The sequence below is a fragment of the Protopterus annectens genome, chromosome 12.part0 (assembly GCF_019279795.1).
Source record: "Protopterus annectens isolate FY-2018-M chromosome 12.part0, PAN1.0, whole genome shotgun sequence".
In the NCBI taxonomy this organism is placed as follows: Eukaryota; Metazoa; Chordata; order Ceratodontiformes; family Protopteridae; genus Protopterus; species Protopterus annectens.
The window spans coordinates 839,460,856-839,481,485 of NC_056746.1; positions in this window are offsets into that span (position 1 = coordinate 839,460,856).

The window sequence follows — 20,630 nt, forward strand, 5'->3', positions numbered from 1 at the left end:
ATAAATAACTCTAAGCTTGTTTCCTGCCTTTCCTGTAACTAGTCTAGTCCAGTTACAGATTTGCTGTATCCGGGACTGTTTGTAAGCTTCTGAGCCCCCCAAGCCTTTCTGTGTTGGAGGGAAGCCTTCTAGCTTATCAGTGGGAGTGGTAAGCACTAGATAACATATCTACCACAAGAGTGGTTTCTGGTCTAGAAATTGTAGTTTATTGGCCATTTGGGCAGTTTTTCCATCTCTTTCAACTTTCTGGTTTAAAAGCTTGCATTTGCATTTGTTTCCCACCTTGTCTATAACTAGTCTAGTCCAGATACAGATTTGCTGTATCCAGGTCTGTATGTAAGCTTCTGAGCCCCCCCAAGCCTTAGTGTGTTGGAGGGAAGCCTTTTACCTTATCAGTGGGAGTGGTAAGCACTAGGTAGCCTATCTACCACAAGAGGGGTGGTTTCTGGTCCAGAATTTCTAGTTTATTGGCCATTTGGGCAGGTTTTCCATCTCTTTCAACTTTGTGATTTAAAAGCCAATGTTGCACTTGTTTCCTGCCATTCCTGTAACTAGTCTAGTCCAGATACAGATTTGCTGTATTCAGGACTGTTTGAAAGCTTCTGAGAGATGCCAAAGTCTGCTCTTCAAGTTTTCCCTTAGATCTGCTAGTTCTCTCCTCTCCTGCACTTTTACTAGCTTATTAGTCTAGCACTTTACCATACCAGACCTCTTATAGCAATTATTGTAGCACACAAAAGTGCTATCAGCACTAAATGTTCTACAAGGAAACATCTCTAGTACTTGTTATTATTGCGGAATAAGGTGATGTCCCAAAGACTGGAAAAACTCGTTTATCAGCCTCAACAAAAAGTTGAGATCCCTCATCAAATCCTCTAAAGCTAGCTATGAAAACAGAATTGGAGCAGATAGTAAAGACAACCACAAGGGCTTTTATAGTTATGTAAAGAATCTCCAAGGCTATACCCAGGTTTGTTCTGAGCTACTGCACAATGGTACCTCCTATACAGAGCCAACAGATATTGCCAATATACTGGCCAACAGATTCAGTGCCAGCTCCCCCCCCCCAAAGGACTAATAACAATACCAGTAGATTGCCAGGCACCCAGTATTAATGCTGCACAGGTTAAAACAGCACTGTCCAAGGCCAAGAATACAGCTTCTATGAGACCTGACAATATCCCTGGCTCTGTTCTACATGAACTACAGAGTGAACCTGTGCCCTGTTCAATCACAGCCTCACCTCAGGCTTTGTCCCTACCAAATGGTGCACTGCTATAGTCATTCCTCTCCACAAAGGAGGAGCGACTACAGACCCTGGGAAGTATCGGACCATTAGCCTGACAAGTCTGATATGCAAAGCTATGGAACGCATCATCATGGACCTAATAAACAAGGATATAGGGAATCTCCAAACTCTGGATCCCACACAGTTTGATTTTGTGAAGGATAGATCATGCCTGCTGAACTTGGTCTACTTCTTTGAGTCAGTCACCAGAGCTGTGGATGAAGGCCATGTGGTTCATACAGCCTACCTTGATCTGGCCAAGGCTTTTGATACCATACCCCACTCAGGAATCATAGAAAAACTCACTAAGCTAGGTATCAACCCCTTTATCACTAGGTGGGTTGCAAACTGGCTCACAGATAGAACCCACAGTGTGAAAGTAGCTGACTCCAAGTCAGACTGCTGACCAGTCATGAGTGGAGTCCCACAGGGATCGGTCCTGGGTCCTGTCCTGTTTAGTATCTACTTCTCAGAAGTCCAGTCTAACACAAAGGGACTCTGGCTGATAAAGTTCACAGACAATTGCAAGTTGGAAGCCATTATTAACTCCCCAAGTGATGTTGACATCCTACAGAAAGACCTCACCGAGACCAATGACTGGTGTCAGAACCATGGCCTTAAGCTCAATGCCAAAAAAATGTGTAGTCATCCCCTTTGGAAAAAACCCAGTTCCCATGAACTACCACATTACTGGTAGTCAACTGAACACAGAAGGTGTTATAAGAGATCTGGGAACACATGTTGACAGCAACCTCTCTTTTGACTACCACACTGCCACTGTGGTCAGAAAGTCCTTCTATGTGGCACATCTAATTACTAAGGGTTTTGCATCCAGGAAGAAAGAGGTCATTGTCTTTCTCTACTCTTTCCTCATTAGGGCAGTCTGAGTACAATACCCCATTTGGCATGTACCTCACTAGACACCTGCAACAACTGAAGAGGCCACAAAAGTACCTCACAAAGAGGATCCTAGGTCTTAAACACTTGTCCTATATGGACAGACTCAGAAAACTCCAACTATTCTCTGTCTCATATCGCCTACTTAGAGGTGATCTCTGCTTGACTTATAAAGCCATGTCTGACCCAGCTCTGTTAGAAATGCTGCATCTAAAGAAATCCCAGTCTATCCACACCACATGCTCCAGAGATTTCAACCTCATTACCACAATCAACAGAATGTCCTGGGGGGACAGGTTCATAACCCAGAGACTGCCCTTGCTATGGAATAGACTTCCCATACATGTCAAACAGAGCACCTCACTGGCCCTCTTCAAGAGAAATCTTGATGAGTGGAAGGGAAATAGAAAATTCACTCTGGGGAACACTCCAGTGGCTGTACTCAGCAGAGTCACTGGAAACTAAGGTCGTGTGGCATGATGCCAGGGTAATCCTATGGGCTAGGCTTGTAAAGGCTCCAGGGCCATTAGCCTAGCACACCTGTAAACCATTACTTGGCTATTTCTCCCCAGTTGCCATAAACACCATTCAAAACTCTGTTTGCATACTGTTTTATGCTTTACTTCTACAATGATTACAGATATTTGGATTTAATTTACAACTTTTATTTCAAATTTTATAGAACAAACATTGATAGACATTTGTTAAACAAAGCAGTAGTCTTACAATGAAAACAGACTTAGCATTAAAACATCTCTACCTTTGAAACTCACATTCACTGAAACAGCATTGAAACCCACATTCAAAGAAAATGCATGTGGCCAGAGGTGGGTTAAGTTTTCCTTTGGGCTGTTTTCAAATCATAGGCCCCTTGCACACATTTTTAGGACCATGAAAAAGTTATTTGATTCACCTTCTTGACTGTATTAATTATAATCTATAATAATTGAATTATACCCCTTGTATAATATAGCACCACTTGTTACAGTGTGTTTTAAATACATAGTTTTGAACATTTTTCCAGTAAGCAATGAAACAAAACATATGAACCAATAATGATAAACTGCCCCATTCAGAACATTTCAACCATAAAAGGCCACTCAAACGTCTGCCATTACAATCCACCAATATCAGTTAATATGCACAATCTCTACAGAAGTAAAAGTCATCTGAATAATTTCACATTAAAAAGATCTGAAACTAATAGAGGTTGTTGCTAGAAAACAACTTTATATTTCAGTGTTTCATCTACAAATTCAGTGCCTGCTGCCCTTGAAGAATAAATTGCCTATGTTACATAAAAAAATGGTAAGCTAGTATATTGCAATAGGGAATGGGTGGCAAGCTGAAAAACAGGTTCATAGTTACTAAGGATCTCATCCAAAGAGAGGACTCTGGACTGCAGCACCCCATCTCCTTAAAATACAAAGCTACATGCTGTGGGAGTAGAACCTGCAGTTTTCTACATCACAATACAAGCATGCTACCTGTTGTGCTGCTAACACTGCTCTAAAATTCTACACCGCAATAGTGATACCATTTGCTAAACATAACAGTTGTACATTTTAAGCAGACTTAGCAGGAGCAGCAGTAAACTTCTCTTCCTTTGAAGCTCACAATTCCTTGAAAATGTACTTGAAAATAAATTCCACCTGCTATCTCTAACTAGGGCATTTCACTCTCTCACACATGCACACCTCAACCTCGTAGTGCAAGAAATCTGGGCAAAGCCTAAAATAAATAGGGACAAATTATAAATATTGTTCTCATGAACTTAGAAAAATGCTAGAATAACAATATTTGTGTTAGTATGCATTTTTCTAAAGGATATGATGTCTAAAATTCAAATTTCTGTCATTATTTAGCAACTTCAATCCTTTTTAGGAGGAATATGGGGCAAAAATATGGACATTCCGCAAAAACCTGGACAGCTGAGAGGTATGCTACCTTCCTTTTACAAACACACACCATACCTCTCAATCTCTTAGCACAAGAAATCTGGAGAAAGCCTGTAATAATGCTGGGGACAAAGGCCCAAAACTAGGGACACATTTAGAAAGTTGCTAGAGTAATAGGATTTATGTTAGAGTGCATTTTCTGAAGTATATGAAGTCTGAAGCTCTAATGCAAGTCATTATTTAGTAACTTTAATCCTTAGCTCATCCCAGTGATTTGTCAAAAATAAATATTTTTTCAGGAACAGACCAAAATATAAGGAAAAAATCTGGACAGTCTGTGAAAATCTGTACAGTTGAGATGTATGCCACACACATACATCTCCCTACCTCCTTAGAAAGTGGATAGAACAACAAGGTTTACATTAGTATGCATTTTCTGAGGATATGAAGTCTAAAACTTAAATGTCTGCCGTTATTTTCTGACTTCAGTCCTCAAAGATTTGGCAGACAAACACAATTTTATGAGAAACAAAACAAAAATATGGGTCTATATCAGAACATCGCAGTTTTAAAACTTCAATTGTTCTAATATCGACCCGTTTTGAATGAACGCTAAAAATAGCAAAGCTGCAGAACACCAAATTCTTTTCTAGGGAAAGAATTTGGTTGGCCGGCTCTGTGGCTTCTCTATTTTCATCAATGTGGTGGAAGTTTACGGGTTGGGTTTAGGTAAGTGTGCGATTGTGTGGTTGTTAGGATTAGGGCGCGGGTTAGGTGAGTTAGGGTTAGGGGCAGGTTAAGTGAGTTAGGGTTAGGGAGCGGGTTAGGTGAGTGTGCGATAGTGATGGACCTTAGGGTTTATGTTAAGGTAAGTGGATAGATAGTAGTGTATGGATAGTTTAGTGTAGGGTTAGTTGTAGGATTATAAGTGTATGTGTGTGTATTTATGTTTTTTAGGTGTGCTTGTGTTGTGTGTATGTGTTTTGGAATAGCGAATTTTTTCTTTGGGAAAAAATTTCCTGTTCTGAATGTTTGATATTATGTTTTTTAGATATTTTAGGTTTGATGAAATATCGTTCGCTATTTTCATCTTTCAATAACGTGATATAAACGCAAAAATATGAGGCAAAAATTTGGATAATTGCAAGGTATGAATTCCCCTCTTACTTACACACACACACACACACACACACACACACACACACACACACACACACACACACACACACACACACACACACACACACACACACACCTCTTAAACACTTAAACACACATGCACACACCTACCTCTCACTTGTACATTCATGTGCAGTTCAAACATCTTCTGGATTTCAAATTCCATGCGGAAGTGGAAGACGAAGAACTAAAACATTGGTCACACAGATGCAGAAGTGTCTGGCGACTGGACACAAAGGACGTTGTTAAAGAAAAACACCCTTAAAAAAAAAACATATATATTTTTTTAAGTTAAAAGAAGATTAATCTCCCAGCCAGCTGATTTTAGAGGGATGCAAATGCACCCCCTTGCACCTGGCTGTGGGTGCCCTTGCATACAGTGAAGCACTAATTAGTGGCTCTTTGAAGGATGCAGAAATTCAAAAAACAAATGTGCAATGAATTTGCTGACAGCTTTGGATTGCTTACTGGAGCCAGGTGTCTCTTTTCAGGGCAGCCTAGGAACACTGTCTGGTGAAATGACTTGGTCAGACTCACACTAGACAAGTGAAGGCCGAAGAAATCAAAACCTGCATTGTAGTAAGAAGCTCATTAATAGCTCATAGTTTTAACTCATCTGCACTAAGTACCAGACAAAATGTAGCCTAACACCATGCATTTCATACCCTTGTGTCTGCAAAAAACAAGTTCACTTAAAAATGAATTTACAGTTAATATTTTAACATTAGTCTTGTAGGCTTCATGGTGTGCAGTTTATTCACTGCCAGATAAGCACACTGTCAATAGTCAATAATACAAAATAAGGAAACTAAGGATCATACCCAAAATACATGGCTCATATGATGAAGCCCCTGTTTGCAACAACAGATTCCTTATTTTATACTATAATTACTCAAGGATGCAGGTTACACAGTTAAGCGCACACACACACACACACACACACACACACACACACACACACACACACACACACACACACACACACACAGACGCACACACACACACACACACAGACGCACACACACACACGCGCGCACTTGTAAAGTAGCAGTCTCCTTTTAACTGTACAGTTGTTCTTCTGCTCCTCTTTCAAAATATGTTCATGTTTGTGATATACATACATTAATTGAAGAGTGAGCACACATGTTGAGTCATCATTGTGACGTGTATATTGAGGACAGAGCACTTCTATACTTGAGTGAGCACACATGTTGAGGGAAGTTTGCTCATAAACTGAAATTAGAAAGAGTGCTGATGTTTCAGGTGAGCAGTCTCACTGCTTCAGATACTGGGGCACTCAGAGGGACTCATGCCCTTGTGTGTCCCCCTAGTACCACGTCTGATTGCACGTTACACTCTTGCTTATTTACTATAATGTACATAAACAGTTTTTCTATGTAAAGAATATTAATTACTCTGTTATTGTTTACACTTCTGAGTTTTTTTTTGTTCATAAGGCTGAACCTGAAATTGAAAAGTATTGATCAATGAGTTATCTCAGTAAACAAATATACACAAGCATAAACCAACCGACCAACAAACAAATATATAAACATGACATCCCTGCTGCTGTTTTTGACATCTGTTTCTAGTGTGTGTGTGTGTGTGTGTGTGTGTGTGTGTGTGTGTGTGTGTGTGTGTGTGTGTGTGTGTGTGTGTGTGTGCGTGTCTGAGATGTAGTGGCTTTGACTGGCATGTAGCCTTTTGCTAGATGTATACATTACTTATTCATTGCAAGAAGTAAAGCTCAGACTTCTGACTTTGATAATGCATGTAAATTTAAGCATATACTGTGCTATATGGCAAATGGTAAACACAAATGTGCACTAGAACATGTGCTATAATACGAAGTATTATGTGCCATTTTTTTCAATATTTATACTCATAAGCTGTGCATTGTAATGTATAGCCACGGTGGCACAGTTTAGATAGCTGGATAGTAAGCCCACGTGATTTAAGTTTTCGTTTTTCTTTCTACTGAGTAGACTTGAATTTTAGAATGTTTTGGTCTGATTCTCCATCAGGTTTGTTGCAATACTTGTTGTCTATTCATTTTAATGTCCTCTTGTTCATGCATGCTCTTCCTTTTTGCCGTGATTTGAATGATGTTTAGAAAATGAAATATTTCTCAATGATCTAAAATCTATTGCAATTAAGCAAAGCTCACATTTACACATTCCTTTTATCCTTAACTCTGAAATATGATAGTCAGAAACAATAAAACATTAAAATCTGAAAAAAATGAAAAGAAGTGTAATCAAGTAAAAACACTTCTTACTAGCTCACTGCCATTCCAAAAAGTTAAGAGTTCAATTTCTCTTGAGGTTGGAGAGTTGGAGTACTAGAAGGAAGGCACTTCTTTTGCTGGCAATAAAGGATTTACTGCTAATTTATTCATTTGGCTTTGCCTGCTGTTTTTTTCACTTTATTCTTTTTGCCCCTTTGCCTGACAACCATTAAGCTTCCCAATTGGACCTGAGCATCTTTTTCCAGATCTATCCAGGAAGCCATCATTTTAGCAGCCATGAAGGTTGCTTGTGTCTTTGGGCAGGGGAACATGCAACTCACATCACAGTGGGAGGTATGATACCTACCCTATGTAAGCGCATACTCCCTTGCACATGCTTGATGAAGACTACTGCTAATCAGTGGCTTCATGTGCCACATGCATACCCCCAGGTTGTGGGTGCACCTCCTTCCTACAAAGGACTGCTACAGCCCATGACCATCTCTACCCCCTCCCCTATGATGGGAACACCCATCCTCCCTGAACCTTTCACTGAACTTGGGTTGCCTGTGCCATAGTCGGGGATTTATCCCTCTATACTATTAGGATGGCTGTGTTTATGAGTAGTTTAACAGGGAATTTTGTTTGCATTGGTGGCCTGATGGTATTTGTTGCACACAATATTGTTAAGCTATTGTAATCTGCTTAAAATACAGTAGACATTTTTTTCTAGTGATCCAAAACTTTCAGAGAAGGTTTGGACTGATGAGATAGGAAACGTATATAAATTATAAACAAAAGACAATCCTAAATTCCTGCATATTAAATCATACATAAAGGATTAAGATCAGGTCTCCAATTGTAACTTGCTTATTATGTGTTTGAGACATGAATGCCAAACCAGAAGGTATTTACCCTTTCTGGAAGAAAATATGATGTCCAGAGCAGTGGCTTTGGGAAAAAAAATCAAACACTGAGAAGGAAGACCAGGAAGTTGAAACTAGACATTGTTCCTGACAGAGGAATGCTGACAGATGTAACAACAGACTGCTGTTTCCCAGCAGTATAAAGGTCCTTGCTGTGCATGTTTTTAAACCACAAGACCATATTTTTGCTTGGAAGAACATGCATTTAATTTTTTTATAAGACTGGTGGTCTCTGCTTCTTCAGACTTCTACTCTTTAGGTCCATGTCAGCCTACTAAAAAGAAATAAGCTGAAAGTTCTAATACAGAATGTACAATGCTGAAATGTTAAAATCAAAATACCTACTCCCCTAACATGTGTGGAGGGATGGATTTGTCTCCCCTCCACAGAGCCCATGCTTTCACTTGTTTCCAAGTTTCACTAACAGGGGAGTTAATACGGTTTTGTTGTCTTCCTAGAGAAGTGTGTATATCCAGTACATGTATGTATATATATATATATATATATATATATATATATATATATATATATGGAATACATGCATTTAGTCGATGTCATCAACACCAAACATTACTTTTTCTGAACCTAAATGGCGAATTTCACATTGGCGAATGGTTGGAATGTCGAGCATAACACCGAATTCAACATTTCCGACCGCTCAACCACCACAACAAGTGCTACCATGGGTCAAGAAGGGGGGGATATTTGCCTGGCTGGCATTCGGTGTTGTAAACTTGGGTCACTGCCTTCGACATTTAGAATGTCGGAATACTAACGGTCGATTAAATGCATGTATTCCTATATATATATATATATATATATATTCATTATATATGTTACCGACAATTTGGTGAACATTCCAATTTTCAAACAGAAAAAAATTAAGAAAAACTCCTAACTGGAAAAACCCAGGTCCAAATGCAGTTCCTAACTTGTGCTTAAAGATATTAACATCTTTATACAAAGATTTAGTATGAGTAGGAATTATTTATATGACCCAAAACATTTGAAGAAATGAAAAGAGAGTAAAACCCTACACACATATAAATATATATATATATATATATATATATATATATATATATATATATAGTTCCCATTCACATTGCCAAAAGTACAGTTCTCTGAACCACATTTTGCCGAGACCATATTGTTACAGTAGTGCGATTTTGGAGTTAGTATATATAATTAACGGGGGGTGTGGGGGGTGATCATATTCACATTGTTTAAAGTAGAGTTCTCTGAACCACATTTTGCCAAGACCATAACTCTGAATTTTCACTTCTCTGAAACGGCACTTTGCCGAAACGGAAAAGAGTAAACCACATTAACTAATTTTCTCCCCCCACACCCCCTGCTAATTATATATACTAACTCCGAGATCGCAACCAAGAAAAAAAGAATCACAAAATGTAGCCAGTGTCAGTTGAGACTTCAAAGTTATCAAGCACTTATAACTTGTTTACAAATCAATACTACTTTATAGAAAAATAAAAAATAAATAGATGATCACTTTCATCCTTAACAGAGCTTCGTCAGATCTAACTCCAGTTTACATGACATGCATTATTTACCTATATTTTAACACATAGTTCATTGTCAATTCAGTTGGGCTGGGGTTCATAAATTTATGCTACAGGCTGTTTGGGCCAGCTAAAGAAGGGTAGGTCTCATATTATGTTCCTTTTCTGCATATCTACTCCAACTGGCAGGCATACCTCAAAACCTGGAATCATAAAAAATCTGGACAAAGGCCCATGAAAAATAGGTACAACTGGCCAAAAATCTGTATGCTGATTAACATAATAATGTAACCCCGCCAACTCCAATTGAATTGTGTGATACCAACTTTAAACACAAACTGAAGAACAGACAAAATAATAAACACAACATAAGCAGAATAATAAATGTTTTATTTATAATAATATTTGTACTTGTATCAAACTTTGAACTGGTGCAAAACTAAATTTCAGTTTTCTTTTATAAAAATAAAATTAACTACTTCTATACTAATATTAAATAACACAAAACAATTCCATGTTGCCCCCCCCTACACACACATGAAAAGTAAGCAGCTATAGAAATAGGAAGGCATATTCTAAATTTATAAAAGCCACATAAAGTCCTGCTTTGAAACTTATAAATAGAAGAACTGATTGTTAATTCAAAAATGTAAAAGAAGTTACTGCTTTGTTGTTGCCCAAAAAAATGATAACAATAGTGCGGGAGTTAAATCTAGTACATAAGTACATTAAGATTTGCATTCTTTGCTGATTCAGATGTAGTTTTGCTTTCTTTTTCACACATCTGTTGCATCAAAAGTTCTCAAAACTTAATGCAAAAGGCAAGACATTAGGATAATATTAGGAAGACAAACTAAACGGGCTAAGTAATGAATTTTTAGCTGAATAAGGATTCGGTGGTAATGAAGGGGGCCAGGGATTGACAGAATAATCATTACTTAATGGTTAAGGCTAGAAGAGTTTGATGTTAAAGCCAGAGGTAAATGTTGAGCTGTTATCTGCTGTTTATGAAATCACAAGGAGTAATTTTGATTATTACTTGGAAACAATTGTTACCCTTTCTACATACTTTTCAGCCTTAACATGAATTTTGCCCTGTTACTGTGCTATACTGTAACTGTTCATCAGTTGTTTTACTTCTTTTCCTTAAAAACTATCTAGTACATTGACTGTGATGGTACTAATGCACTAATTACTGCAACACTCATGCAGTTTTTCTTTCTTGTCATTTACTGATTTGTACTTATCCCAAGATGTGTAGGCATGCCTTGCACACTGCCCAATTATCCATTTAAATAAATAAATAAATAACCCATAGCATCTGCATGTAGCATAACTATGCCAAATGTTCTTAAATACAGTTTTTACCTTTGCAGCTGAATACTATGCTATATGTTGGCCAAGAAAATTGTGCATTAGTAAGTTACTTAGCTTCTGTTTCAGCAAAAAATGATAGTTGTTTTGTTTCTAAGTTAATTATCTGGCTTTGGTTATCCTCATCTGCAAATGATGTGATGTTAATAAAGCTGAGCAAGTCTACAAAGTCTATCAAGATTTAGACTGAAAACTATTTTGAGACAACAATTAAAAATACTGGAGCACCCAAGATCCTTTTGTGAAACACATACATACGTATATATACATGATTTACAGTCAAAAGGTCAATGTTGACATGTCCGACAGCCACCTCCATGACCATGGTAGGAGTGACAGTCGGAATGTCGACATTCATCTGTACACTCATTTAGAAGGACGTACACAGGGCAGGGATTCACAGCATTGCTGTGAATGGGGGATTTAGAAACTATGGTCGACAGAATTTGTCGACTTTCTTGCATCGACCATATAACCTACTTAATATGTATGAGTCGACGTTATTTGTCGCGGAAATCATCATTCGCGTAAGTGATTTTCGTGCTTTTGATTGTAAACCATATATACATATATAGATAGATATAGATGTAGATTGGTATAAAGAAAGCTAGATAGAGCCAATGATGAAAAGTATTCTAACAAGAAACAAAGACCAGAAAATAACAAATGACATTTATTTATTTACATTTGTTTACCGGGAAATTCCGACTGGACACAGGCCCTTTTTCAGCGGATGCCCAGGTAGAAAAGCTCCACATCATGTACATGATAAACAGTGATACAAAGTTGCAGCAATAGTAAACAACATTACAGGTTGTTGGCTTTAATACAATAACAAGATATTGATTATCAACAGTATATACAGTAAATGTTGCAAGTTAAGATAGTTTCTTGTCGTTTATAATATTAGTAACAAAGTTGTCAGACAAGATGTTAAAGCATGTAAAGACAACTAGCTATTTCTGACTGTGGTTAGTAGTGGCAGTAGTATAGTTGGGTTAAGAGTCTAGGTGGGGGGGAGGCAAGGGTGGGGATGTTAGTCTGGATTAGAACAAGGACAAAGCCAGTGCAAATTTAAGTGGAATTTGAGTGCAGTCTTGAAAAGGCTGCTGGAAGGTGGAGTAGTTATAGAGGGTGGAAGATTGTTCCAAAGTTTAGATATGGTACATGAAAATATGGCTTTTCCTGCTGAGTTTTTGGATTTGATAACAGTGAGTTGATTTTTGTTGCTTGATCTTCGGGGCCTAGTAGGGTGATAGGGGTGGGGAAGGGTTTGAAGGGAAGGGTTGTTAAGGCGGTGGTTAATAAGTTTATGAGCAAGAGTGAGTTGATTAAAGTGAAGGAGTTGTGGGAGTTCTAGCCAGTTTAGTTCTTTAAGGGAGATACAATGATGGCTGCGGTAGGAGGTTCCAATGGCAGAATTTAACAATTTTGTTGTAACAAGCATCCAGCTTGTGTAGGTCTGTCTGTTTAAGGTTGGTAAGTATGGGGGATGCATAGAGTAGGGTGGAGATTAGCTGGAAATTGGCTATGGAGATTCTAGCCACCTTGGTTAGGAATTGACGGCTTCGATATAATGCACCAAGTTTCTTGTGAACTTTTTTATTGTGAGAGATATGTGGGTGTCAAATCTAAGTTTGTTGTCTATTTTCACGCCGAGTAATTTTGTGTGTTTTGATGGAGAGATGATGGTATTGTCTTTGACGAGAATGTTGAAGTGGGAGGTGTTTTGGGTGGCTTTGGAAGGTTGGAACAGATGTTTTGTCTTACTTCGGTTGAGTAGGAGCTGAGCATTGGATAGCCAGCTTTCTACATTCCTGTGTGATTTGTTGTAGTTCTGGTAGAGTGGGGGCATAGCAGATGAGAGTAGAGTCATCTGCATACTGTATAAGAGATGCTTGTGTGGTGGCAGTATGCAAGTTGTTAGTGAAAAGTGACAATAGCAGAGGGCCAAGGATAGACCCTTGGGGAACTCCGAGAGTAACTGGGAGGTGAGGTGATATGTTATCATCCCAGATTACTGATTGCTGGTGTCTGTGTAGATAGCTGTGGAACCAGTTGCAGGCTGATTGTGAGAAGGAGAGGTTGGGGAGAGTAGAGAGTAGTAGCTCATGAGATACCATGTCAAAGGCCACTGAGATATCTAGAAATACGGCAGTAGAGAAGAGGCCATTGTTTTTGTGATGAAGTATAGTGTTGGTGAAGGAGAGCAGAATGGAGGTAGTGCTGTGATATGGTCTGAAACCATGTTGGGTTCTGGAGGGGAGATTATTAGTTAGAAGGTAGTTGGAGACCTGGGTGTTGATACATTTTTCAAGTATCTTGGAGAGAGGGGAGAGGATAGCAATGGGGCAGTAATTGGAGAAGTTGGTGGAGGGGGTGCTTTTGTGGAGGGGAATGATGTGGGATATTTTCCATAACGAGGGAACATAGCCTTCTGTTATGGAATGGTTGATTAGAATTGAAATTGGGTAGGCAAGTGTATCAGCTGCAATTTTCAAGTATTCAGAAGGGAGGTTATCGCTGCGAGTTTGGTGGGTTTAAGTTTTGACAATAGTCTTTTTATGTTGGAGGTAGGTACTGAGATGAAGAAGAAAAGAGGAGTGGGGGGTTTAGTGTTAGGAGTTGGGGGGCTGTTGTAGGGAAGTGTTGTTTGTTTAGAGATGTTATAGTTTCAGAGAAGTGTTTTGTTGAAGGATTCAGCAATACTGTTGGAGGAAGGGAGAATGGATGACTGGGGGTATCAACCTTCCCTGGGTGGAGGATAGTGTTAATAGTGGACCGGAATTGCTTAGGGTTGTGGTTGGTAGAGTTTAGGGTGGATTTATAGTAGAGGGATTTGTCTAATTTTATATGCTTTTTGGCTTTATTGTGCAGTTCAAGGAATGATTGCCTATCTGAGTTATTTTTTGTTAGTCGCCAGTGCTCCCAGGTCTTATCTCTGGATTTCATTAGGGTTCTGGTTGTTTTTTGTAACCATGGGGCATGCCTGGATCTGATTTTGCCATTTCTTACAGGAGCAAGGGCATTTAGGATGGAGAGGAAGGTACTGTTGAAGAAGTGGTGACCAGTTAATTTTTTGCAGGGAGGAGATGAAGAAGTTGGGGTTGAAGTTGGACTTGTTCTGTATATACCTGTGGATAATGGGCTTCAGACTGTTTGTGTGGTGCAGAATTAAGTAAGTGGGGGAGTGGCCACTAAGATTGTCAGGTAAGCAGCCTGTTAGGTAAGAGTGAGGGGCTTTGTTGACTAGGATCCAGTCAAGTAAGGTATGATTGTTAGGATTTTTGTTTATTCGGGTAGGGGATTGAATGAGTTGAGTGAACCCATGGAGATTAAGGTGAATGGTTTGGAGACTGTTATTACAGGATAGCCAGTTGATGTTAAAGTCATTGAGAATGATGGTTTCTTGTGGTAGAGATAGAGTAGCCCAGCTCAGGAGATTTTCTATGGGTGTAATATTTTGCCCTGGTGGAAAATAGCATCCTATGATATTGATTGTTTTGTTTGGGTTTAGTTTGAGATTGGCATAAAGGATTTCTTCATTGTTGTGGTGAGGGGCAGATGAGTTCAAGAGTTGAATTTTGAGGTGGTGTTTAAATATTAATGTGACACCACCTCCTTTTTTGGACAATCTATATATGCAAAGGATGTTGTATTTAGGTGGAAGTATTTCCTCACTTTAATGTGAGGTTTGAGCCAGGTTTCAGTCAGGAAGAGAATATCTGGGGAATATATGCTTATGCTGGTGTGTAGTTCTTGGATTTTATTGCATATGCTTCTGATGTTTAGGGACATTATAAGTAGGTCTGTCGTTTTCTTGTTGGCTAGGAGTTGAGTTGTGGTGGGGTGCTTGGACTATGGTTTGTGGTTGGGTTGGATTTGGGAGGACCAGGGTTTGGATGGATGTTTCCCGTGAGGGGTAGTTTATAGAGGGTATTTAGGATATGTTTTATATACATAGTAAATTGTTTATGGTATCTTAGGGATTTTTTATTTTTGAGTGTGTTAGATGTTTGGTAATGGAGTGTGTGTATTGGGAGGATGGTTTTGTTGGCAGGGGTTGTGTAGATTTAGTGTAAATGTTTGAGGGAGGGTGTTGAGAGAGTACAGTGGAAGTTGTTGGGGCATGTCACTGTGGAGGCTTGGTAGGATATAATGTGAGCTAGAACTACGCAGGTTAGGATTGTTATTATATTAGGTAGTAGCATGATTGTGTTGGATGTAGGGAGAGGGGGTGAGTAGTGATGTAGCCTAATTGCTGGCAATTAGGGGTGGGGTTAAGTCTAAGAATAAATGTAGAGGTATTGGGGTGGGTGGGAATTAGGGGCAGGGAGGGGAGTGGAGTGAACATAGAGAATGGAGTGGGCTAGAACTCCCCAGGCTAAAGATTGCAGGGTAAGTGTCTAAATAGCCAAATTGTTAGGAGTTATTAGAATTTAGTAGGGAAAACAATCTATAGGCCTGATTTCAGCTGTGTCCTTTCTGTTTAGATACCTAGTTTGAAGCAGACAAAAAGTGGCAGTTTAATTACCTTTTTGCCTCTATTTTACAAGTGAGCAATTCCAGTGTATCTACTGGGTTACCTTTTTTCACCTAGAATTTTATCTTGGTTTACTGATAACAAAAAGAAAAAGTTAACTGGGGAATGTATTTAGAGCAGATGGAGGTGGGGGTGCAGCTGCCGTCCCTAGCCGTGGGAATAGCCAGTTATTTCTGCTTTAGACCAGGTACTTTCTACAGTAGCAGGCTAACAGGGAAACATAGCTAGACACCCACAGTAACTTATTTTCTTTTTAAAGCCCTTTAAAGACAGACATGAAATTGTAAAAAGAAGACAAACCAAACCTAGTGGCCAACTCTTTAGAAAGACCGTTTTCAATGCTTAGGCAGATCGAAACAGAAAAAGGAATGTTTCCTTAGCAGAGGAAACTGGACAATTAGTAAGAATTAGGAGGACTACAATGCCAGTGTGCAGAGTCATGAATACTTTCTGCCTTCCTACCTGTCTTAGTCACTTTCCCTTTACTACTCTTCTTCTTTGTGGTTGACTTACATTTACTGTCCTGGTTTTTCCCGTTCCTTAGCTTGGCCAGTGTCGATCATATGTTCAAAAACAGGTGCTAATCAAAGACTGTTAAAATATCCCAGAAAGTTAACCTCTTCACTGACAGGCTGCAAAATGACTTCAAAACACACTGTGAAGTTTTTAATATTCCCATGATCTAGTACTAGATATTTTAATTCTTTTCTTTAATTTTTTTGTGTCCTTTTCAGTTATATAGTCTTGTGATATCAACTTGCATGCATTTGTTAGTCAAAGAAAATAAATCCAATACTCTGTTGAAGAAAAAATATGTATATATACAGAATACGGTATCATTTTCAGTATGGAAAAAGGACATCCCTATATATGGAGATATGCACCAATGTTTTATACTGCTCTGCAAAACTACTAAAGGTCTCAAAACTGCCCATATTAGTGCATGTAGTAGTCATGATAAGACTAATACCCTCTATAGTGGATTAATCTGCCATAAAGCATATATCTTTGGAAAACATGGAATCCAAAAATGTAACTGAAATAGCATGACTATAGTCACATTCATAGGTAAGAACCTAATACAACCAGTGTATTATCTGTATGTTCTTGTGTATAGACCTGGTTGTTATAAAATCTGCTGAAACTTGTGCCAACACACAGATGGCAGTCTTGCAGGAAGAGCATCTGAAAGCAGCTAATACTTAAAAACACGTTCTTTTCCTTTTGTGTTGCCACACAGATAGCAGTCACATGGGACAGCATCAGAAACTAACTGTTTTAAAGGCTGGTAACACCATTTGCCAAATAGATAGTGGTATCAGGAGAACAATATTGTAAACTTATTAACAGCTTTAAGAGCTACCAACATTCTTTTTGCTGTTCTGAAATGGAAGTCCGATGGGAAGAGCATCACACTTCAACTAACAGCTTTAAAAGCTGTTAGCATACTTTCCACTGCCACACAAATGGAAGTTACTCTCAAGAACAGAGCTGGGAATCAACTAGCACTTTAAGTGCTGTTATCACACTTCACCTTACTAAATGAATGGCAGTTAGAACAGATGTACACCTCTAATCAACCAACAGCTTTAAAAGCTGACAAACACCTTGGACTACTGCATGGCTCTCTTCTTAAGTGGTAGTATCACACAGGAGCAACTAAAACCTCCCATGGTTTACAAAACATAAACATTATGATTAAGTCTATGTTCATAACTAGTTGTTGTTATGGGTTTTCAAAAGTGATATCAATAAATGTACCTGTCATGCTTTGCTATCAAGATGAATTTCTTGACATCCATATCTTAAACAGAAAAAAATAACTATGGTTTGATACTTGACCACAATTCTCTTATTATAAAGTTTTGGTTCTGTCCTTACATTAAAGAAGTCATTGCCCCCTATTTCTGTAGACTTATGTCAGATAGACTACACAAGGGGACAGAAGGAATTATAATCCATGTAAATATTTAATCTGTCAGAATGAAAATTGGCTGTGCCTAGTTGAAATTATGAAATAAAGTAAAATAAAATAATATAAAATAAAATAAGTTATTTGTTCGCAACACTACTAGTAAGAGATGGATGACCGAAGGATAGCTGGCAATGCCGAAGGTAAGCTAGCCTAGACCCAGAAACATTTGTAGGCAATACTGATGTTCCAAAAAGTTCTCTGTAACAGTGAAAATTATGTTACAAGGAACTTGAGTAGTGGGTTCCAGACTGCAGGGACAGGCTTTGAGAAGGCATGTTCACTAGTGATATGACCAAAACATGTATAAGTAAGGCTAATAGCATCCTGTTTAAAAGATCTAAGACTGTTTTGGCTTCTTAATAAGAGGTGGGAAAAAACAGCAGTAAAAATGTCTGAAAACACAGGAGTATAAGATTAGAGTTACTCTCTGCATGAGAGGAAGCCTACTGAACTTACGAAATCTTGCTGAATAAAATGAGGGGATTAGTGAAAATGGCATACCTTATTTATTGTAGCGCTCTACAACCTTGTTTATTAGGATGAACAGAGCACAGCAAGTTGACATGTACATCCTAATTTAGGAGGTAAGACACCATTATTGATACTGTATGGTTCCTGCTTTTGGGAATAGGTAGCTGTATAAATTTGCATGTTATCTAAAGCTGGGCAAAGATAAAATAATTTCCACATGGCTGTTTCAGTATAACTGCAAGAGACAGAAGTTCCTTACTTGATTATACATTTAATCATATAGTCCAGAAGATTATGAAGATCAAGCCAAAAAGCTTTATATAGATGTAAGTTAAGAAACATGACACCTGTTTATACTAAGCTGATAATAACAACTGCCAAGCCACATTGAAGATGGCCTGTACAGATTTTTGTGCCAGACTTTCAGCTGCATTAAGGAGAACTATGCTATCAACACTGTCGCAAGCAGGTGTACATATTATCTATCTATCTATCTATCTATCTATCTATCTATCTATCTATCTATCTATCTATCTTTGTTAATTGTGAATTTTCAACTGGGATATCCATTTTCAGTGGAGTCCCAGCAGAAAAATCCCCTGCATAAAAAAAAAATGTAACAGTTATTTACACAGCATGTACTGTAACACATACAGTTACAAACTGAAGCAAACATTGCGAATGACAACTCCAGGACAATAGGGGATTGTGTATATCTAGGAGTTTGACTAATACACAAGAAGATATTGATTATGGAGTTAGTTGATGTTTGATGTTCATTCTTGGGTTACAGTATATAGTAGAAAATCTATAGCATTACATCTATGGACAGTATGTAGTACATTAGGCAACTAGAACATCATAAGATGGTATTTAATAAAATATGAAATATTTTATTCACTGGATCAGACAGGATTGGATGTAGGATGTAATGGTAGTTGAATTAGGTCATCCCACAATTACAATTTTGATGAGTTTGAAAATGGAGTTTTAGCACAATTTTGAAGACTTGCTTTTCTGGGAATATATGTAGTGCTGTAGGGAAATTTGTTCCAGATTTTTTCAATATATGCAGGATATCGAAGTTCATCAAATTTATTCCTTGTTTTTAGAATGCTGTCATTTCAGCAGAGGAGTTTTGTTCACATTGAGTTGCTTTGTAGGACATAATATCTGATAGACCAAGATAATGTGCTCAGTAGAGAATTTTGTACAAATTACCTTTTAGAATATTCAGAATTCAGTTCAAAATGTCTATAATTAAGTCATTGATTAATAAAGCAAAAATTGTAGCACTCATGACCTTGTGCTGGAGAACTCATGAATGACTGAAGCATTTACCTTTATAATCTTGAAAGACTAAAAGCTTGAAACTTACAAGATTGAGCCCAAATGCTCAAATCTCGAAAAGCTTGATCCAGTAAAAAGGAATGGAAAAGTGACTCTTTTTGCTGGAATCTAAATTGTGTGAGATTGCAGCATGGTGGGGATTGGGGTATTGAGCGTTCCCTACTGTGGTGCAATACTGCAGCTGAAATATATACATTGCGGAGGTGTTGGGGGTGCAGGGGGGCTTGCCCCCTGCAAAAACACGAGTTTTTTGTATATTTTTGAGGTTTGAAGATTTGAGTGTTTGGGCTTGATCTTGTAAGTTTCGAGCTTTTAGACTTTCGAGATTTCAATATAGAACTGTCTGAAGGGTAGTTTGAGAAAATATCCTGTCTGGGTAAAAAGATTCTCACAGCTAGGTAGTTATTGAATGAGCCGACTGGGTCTTCAAGGTGTAGAGCCTAGCAAATGTATTCAAAACTGCATTATTATCTGTGAAGAATTCTTTCCAAAAGAATGAACTCACCCCAGTGAACTGCACAATGTTAACAACCAAAAGGTTGAAGCATAAATCAACTAAAGCACATTATCTTGAAGGGAGCAATATAAAGTAGTGACACATAATGTTGTTATAGTACTGATACTGTTACTATAGTAGCCTCTAATCCATGCTTATGTAGGGGCAACTCACGCTGTACTCCCCCATACAACAGGTGTAGCTCCCACACACGCTCTACTTTATCACACAGCCTCAAAGATTAGTGCAATAACTATGTCAGATAAATCTGTTGTACTAAACTCTGGGATCATGTGACCTTGGTGTCAGAATAATGAAGCAGCTGAGGGTGTGGTATACTGTTATATAAACTGTATTCTGCAGAATGTGTTTTTATGATCAAACTCCTCATCTTTGAGATTTTATGCTGTAGGTACTTTTCGGCTCTTTTGGGTATCCATATAATAATGCCAGCTGAGATATGCTTCATTCTGATGTACTGAA